This window comes from Dermacentor variabilis, chromosome 8 (assembly GCF_050947875.1).
Source record: "Dermacentor variabilis isolate Ectoservices chromosome 8, ASM5094787v1, whole genome shotgun sequence".
Taxonomy (NCBI): domain Eukaryota; kingdom Metazoa; phylum Arthropoda; class Arachnida; order Ixodida; family Ixodidae; genus Dermacentor; species Dermacentor variabilis.
Genome location: NC_134575.1, coordinates 16932480 through 16939483, shown reverse-complemented (window position 1 = coordinate 16939483; position 7004 = coordinate 16932480).

The window sequence follows — 7004 nt, the reverse complement described above, 5'->3', positions numbered from 1 at the left end:
TATAACACCTTGAAATACTCACTAAAATGGTTTTATAAAATAAGGTCTGGGGCACTGCGATCGTTGCAATATGCATCTGCAAGGCTAGATTGCTGTTGTCGTTGCTGCCTCATGACGTGGCTCGTGCCCTCCGCCTGTAGCTAGCACCATTCTCCTCCTCCTATTTCACAACTCCCATTTCATTCCTCACGCGAAAACATGTTGATTTACTGGAAAGAGCGAAGGCCAAGCATCCCTTTTTAAACTCCGTGCCACATCCTCCGCGCTTGTACGTCAGTGTGACGTCACACATTTTAAATATTTGGTCGTGCTTTAGCCGTTTTGGTTCTCGGAGCTTCCTCGATTCAGTTGTTTTGTCCTGTTATAGAATGCGTTGTTGTTCTTCACTGAAAATAATTACGTAGCCTCGAGCACACAAAGTGAAAAATCCCTGACGTCACTGCGTGCTTCTTTCGGGGATTTCTGACTGTCTATTTTCTTTTTTGGAATTTCTTTCGGGAAAGGTGGCCGCCCTGCAGTAGGTGGTGTGCAAAACTGGGCGCCTCTGACGTGTTTCCGGCTCCCGAAATCACTCCCGCCAAAGCCAAAGCATTCCCTTTAGATCCGCATTATAAATCAAGAAGGTGCCACCTTAAGGCACGTAAATTGGGACGCCACCCATTGCAGAAGCCCAATTTATTGATACACATCGACTTAATATCGATCGCTCATGAGAATGAAAATGTTATAGATAAGAAAGAATTCGGCGCCCGCAGGGGCGTCTACGTCAGCAGGCGTTTGGAGTGTTGCGACACCACGGACCCGAACACGTGGGGGTTGGTCTTTCCCGCGTCTAGCCATACGCCACTTAGCCGTGTCCAGGGAAAACGGGATTCTGGGGGTTGAGCCGATGCGGGGCGTTTGGACCTTTATGGCCCCTCGGGGGAGGCAACAAACCCCTTTGGCCTCCGCTTCACGTACACTCTAAAAAGAGTTGCACCCTTTGGGGTGCGTATTTGCCGCACAAGAATAATCGTCATCTGTCTTGCCCGCATTTCCTTTCTCTAACGCTGCGAGCCCGGTATGTCCAAGTCACGAACGGCGTGCGCGTTATCAGCATGACAGAGCATTCTCGACAGGAAAGTAACTAGCACAGCGTTTTCAAGAAAAGAAATGCGGGCGAGACAGATGACGATTATTGTTGTGTGGCAAACATACATCCCAAAGAGTGCAAAATTTTTTTAGAGTGTAGACGGCACCCCCGGACTTACCCACCCGGGGGAAATCGATAGTTGCCTTTTCCTGTTCTCCTCTGCAATCTTCGCCTTCCCTCCCACTTCCCATCTGTCCTGTCTTCACTTCCTTTCGCAACCATTTTTCTGGGCAGCAGCAGTTAATCTGGCGTAGTTTATCCAATCTTGGGTATATTATATTAGGTTATAGTATCTATGTACAACAATAACCCTCAAAGTGAAAGATAATATTTCATTCGAAGAGGCGCGCAAGCGGCTTTCATTTGTACAGGGAACTTTGTACGCCGAAGTGCCACGGCAAGGGGCAGTGACACATCGATTCTCGGCGACCATCCGGACAACGCAATGTCGACCGGCGTGTAACGCCATCCCTCAGCCAAAGCAGTCTGCTCTAGCTGCTCCGTCACCTAGCAAGAAGAGCCAGCAAGCCGCCGTGCCTGCGAGCTGTAGGCCATTTGGTCGGTCAGGGAGGCCCAAAACACCCCCAAGCATCCCCCCGAGAACGGGCATCCAGCGCCTCGGTGGAGGCCTTTGAGACATGATCACCAAGGGAACCGGCGTCTCAGACGCCGAAGGAACGGCGCAGTTCGCTGGAGGACACCAGGAAACACAAACCTCTGATCACGGGGCCTGGAAAGGGCCCGGTGGGCTAACGTAGTTTTCCTTTCTTAAACACACAGCACAAAAAAAAGCACCTTCACTATGGATACACAGAAGTATTATATCGGAATGTCAGCGGTCTTTCCTACAATCTTGGTGACGCCGAGGAACCCCTGCATAAACTTAATTCAAAGTTGCCGTGTGTTCAAGAGAAACATCTGAGAGACACACAAACTTCCTTCATCAATACGCCACCCTCAGGAAAGGCCTTCAAGTAGCTGACGCCTCGTCCGGCGTTGTAGCAATCGTTGCAGACATGTAGGCCTTCGGACGCCCCTTGAGGCGGTGTCAGCCGGGGTACACTCTAAAAAACGTTTACACCCTTTGGGGTGTATATTTGCCACAAAACAATAATGGGCATCTGTCTTGCCCGCATTTCCTTTCTTGAAAACGCTGCGCTCATTGTTTTCCTGTCGAGAATGATCTGTCATGCTGATAACGCGCATGCTGTTCGTGACTTGGAAGTACCGGGCTCCCAGCGTTAAAGAAAGGAAACGCGCGCAAGACAGATGACGATTATCATTGTGTGGCAAATATACACCCCAAAAGGGGCACTGTTTTTAGAGTGTAGTTCTTTTTAATAAGCTAGTAGTGGCAGTTCTCTCTCTCTCTCTCTCTCTCTCTCTATATATATATATATATATATATATATATATATATATATATATATATATATATATACATACATATATATATATATATATATATATATATAGTCCCTATCATCTCGGCAAAGCAGATTTCTATTACATCATAGATCAACCTCCAGACCCCTACATAATCGTGGGTAACATAACACTCTGTCAGAAAACTCCTGTTTGACACGTGCGGTTTACTCATTGAAAATTTCCTTCTCGTCTCTTGTACATGCCTGGTTAATAAGGAGCCGACCTATTGCAATGGCCAATAGAACACGTATTCATCGATAGATCTAGCAATCCGCGTTTTTTCATTTTCCTGCGCTGCCCTCTGTCGCACGCCGGTGGACACGTTTTGGAAGGGCGCCGGGGGCTTCCACCGATTGATTTGTGTACCTGCGCCCACGTTGAGTGCGCGTCGGTTCTTCATTTCGTTATTATTATTATTCATTATATCATTATATTCGTTATATCATTATTAATGGCTTCTTCTGGACAGCATGTCGTTCCTGGGAGCCATGTAGCACTCACCGACTACTGGTTGAGGAGGCCTGAGTGCGGTGTTGTGCAAACAGTGCGTCTGATAAACGCACGCTGAGTTTCCTTTGCTGACACAGATGCCTTGGAATTTGTTGTCACTGATTTCTGCGCTTGCAGCTCGCTTTTTGCATTCTTTTTAAACATTATTTAGAAATTTTGCATATTCAAGAAGTCTTCTAGAGCAGCCTACCGCGCCGGATTTATCAAAGCGGTGCACTTGTTTAAATCGACATCTACAGCCACAGATCGTTTTTAGCGTGAAATATTGTGGAAAAGATACATCGCTAATATAAAATAATCTCAAAACGTAGCAAAACATACATATCTGCGCATATGTGCCGTGTTGTTGAACCCTGAGACGAGTCTATTTGAGCGGCCGAACCATTTAAACAACGGCAAACTGCGATCGACATAACATGATACGAGCTGTTTGTTTATTTCCGATTCTCGCTTTTCTTTAACTCCACCATACTTACAGTTTGCGCGTGCCATAATACATTATTAGGGAAAACCGTGCTCGCATAAATTAAGTGCTAATTTTTACGCCATGTTGTTCTCTCGCGAAAACGCGGATACCAACACTGACACCGTCAGACTGAGCGAGACGGTTGTTTATGCTGATGCATACCGTGTGCACCATCTCTTGTTTCCTGTTTGACGCAGAGGCACACGGTGCATCTCTGAAATTGAGAAATGTGTCGGCAAAGCAACACGTACAGGCCCAACTATCTACGTAGCGAATGCGGCCGACAGCCTACAGGTACGGTGACGTATAGATGTTGGCACAGCGCCGTGCTGCCGCTTGCCGCTTCTTGTGGACGCTCCGTGCGAAGTGGTGTAGTTGATTTTAAATCGCTAAGGTCAGAAATGAACTATCAAAGTAGTTTCCTTCATCCTAACTTCTTACGGTTCAGTTCAATTAAGTCCTCCGGTAGCGGTTGCACGAACACGACGGCGCCAGGCTTAACCTTCGCTGAACAGGATGAACATTGGCTCAAACTCCATGTGCACAGCTTGATAGGATTGAAGTTTGCACATTTAAACTTCGTAGGCATGTTTTAACTCACTCTTAGAGCGATTAATTATACATAGAAGCGAAAACGCTGTCGCTATCGAGTTGTCGGTTCGACGGCCGATCGCGCAGGGTTCGTTCGAAAGATGCTCGACACGCTGATCTTTAAATAAATTATGGGGTTTTACGTGCCAAAACCACTTTCTGATTATGAGACACGCCGTAGTGGGGGACTCCGGAAATTTGGACCACCGGGGGTTCTTTAACGTGCACCTACATCTAAGTACACGCGTGCGTTTTCGCATTTCGCCCCCATCGAAATGCGGCCGCCGTGGCCGGGATTCGATCCCGCGACCTCGTGCTTACAGCCCAAAACCATAGCCACTGAGCAACCACGGTGGGTGGCACGTTGATTTTGTCGGTGCCGTCGACAGAGAGCCCGTCGCAGTGCGACAACTCGGGCTCGTTGGTTGCGTCGTTGTCGGCCTTCAGTTAAAATGCTTTCAGTGAGGCACTGTACTGAATAGTCGGTCAATCGTTGACGTGAGCGTCTTGTCGGTCTGTATCAGCCCAGTGTTACCGCGCCTTCAAGAAGTACGTGAAGTCGGGCACGCGCTGCCACCAAGAGTGGGCCGAGGCTACAAGAAGACTTCATCAGCAACGTGATGTTTTTAAGTGCCGCCCAAGTGTAACGCACGGGTTTTTCGTTCAATTTGCTAGCCACCAATGAAAGGCGCCAACTACCTGGCTCACGGTGCAGTCCGAACCACTCGGACGAAGCCCTGGCCGCTTTCTTTTGTAAAGTGGAGCTGCCGTCTTACGCTACGCACGTTTTCGGCACCAGAACGAAGTTGAGCTACCAGTGGAGTTTCAACACAGTACATGGCAGAATTTTAAGGAATCGACTTACTTACCACGAGATTTTATAAACGATTTCAGAACAGTTGACGCTGTAGCAGATTTTACCACTTTTATCATTGATGCAGCTGAAAAGTTATCCCACAAACGAATGGTGTTTCATTTCAAAGACGTGTTCTCTGGTGGAACCAAGACTGCAGAGATGCGCGAAAGAAGCAGAATAAAGCATGGGGCATACTGCGTAGGTCACCAAATGCGGCCAATATGATTGGATTTAAGCACATTAAATCGTAGGGTAGGTAGATATGAGGCAAAGAGAGAAAACTGGTTGAGGCTCCTCTCAGGTTAAGTTCATAGACGCACGAGGCGAAAGTGAGCAATGGCATAAGAAAACTAAAGGGGCAACGGATCTAGCGAACGAGGAAGGGAATACCGTGGAAGACCAAGCATGCCTATTCTGGCGAGCACTATGAGCGTGTGTCATGCTTAATCCACTATTTACTGTCCTTCCTGAAATACAAACAAACAGAATAACGTAAGTCATTCAATCATGAATGCTGGCAGAACGAACCAAATAACTGTCCTTTCAGTATTGCCGAGTTGAGAGCTGCCTTGGTCGCATGCAAGAGCTCTACACCGGGACCGGACATAGTCATGTATGACATGATTAAGAACGTACACATTGACACACAAATGACGCTACTCGCACGTTTCGACACTATTTGGGCTGCCGGACACTGTACATTCGCATGGAAAGAAGCAAGCCGCTGCAGTCCCTGTTTTGAAACGAGGAAAAGGCCCATCGGCGGTATCAAGCTACCGTGCTATAGCGCGTACAAGTTGTCTGAGCAAGCTGTTCGAAAAAATTATCAACGGTCATTTTCTATATTTCCTTCAATTTAAATAATGTGCGTCATCATTATCAATGCGCTTTCAGAGAAGGCAGGTCTACAACCGACCATCTTGCGCGCATCGAAGCGAACATTCGAGACGAGTTCGTAGATAATCAATTCTGCTTATCCGTATTTACTCGTTATGAAAAAGGCGCTTGACACAACGTGGTGTTACGGAATCCTGCGAAACCTGTCGGCAATGGGCATCCGCGGGAACACGCTGAACGACATAGAAAGCTACTTGGTCGTTTGTACTCTTCGCGTTAAAATCGGCAATGTGCTGTCCCGTCCCGTTACGCAAGGAACTGGTGTACCGAAGAGAAGCGTGTTGAGCTGAGAGCTTTTCATCGCAACACGCTCCCGGATTCACTAACACCAGCCATTTTGTTTTATTCCGTCTACGTTGACATTGTACAAATAGAATTCACATCCTATAGCCTTACAGTGTGGTTATACAGCATGGCTTGAACAAGTTGTCTAAGGGAGCAGACGAAAATGGGTTCAAAGTTAATTCCCAGAAAACTTATTGTGTTCTTTTCACAAGAAAGAGAGGGCTTGTACCAGAACCCGATCTTCAAATGTATGGACAGTATATACCTGAAACTACTAAGCATAATATCTTAGCCATTGTACTTCATTGCAAACTAACATTTGTTCCGCACACAAAGCACCTCAAGGTCAAATGCTCAGACAATGAATCTACTGAGAATTCTGGCGCACACAACATGGTTCAGTGACAGGAGGTTCCTAAGTGGCGTGTACAAAAGCCTCGTATGTCCGCGCTTGGACTATGGTGCCCTAGTTTACCAGTCTGCTACATCGAATGACCTAAAATGCTCGATCTCGTGCACCATCTAGGCATCAGATAGGTCACAGGAGCCTTCAAAATAAACCCTGCACAAAATCTCTATGTAGAATCCAATGACTGGTCACTCCAACTGCAAATGTCGTATAGTAGTTTCACATACTTTTGAAAGTGCACTCCTACCTTGATCATACTTCTCACTCACGTGTGAACGATTTGACATGTGCCACACTTTTTTTCATAATCGACCTGCAGCAAGAGAGCCTTTCTCATTGCGTGTGAGGGACCTGAACAAAGAAGTGGGTGTACCACTCCTTGAACATCATCTCATGCCTCAAGCGAAGCTGTTATCGCCGTGGCAGTGGC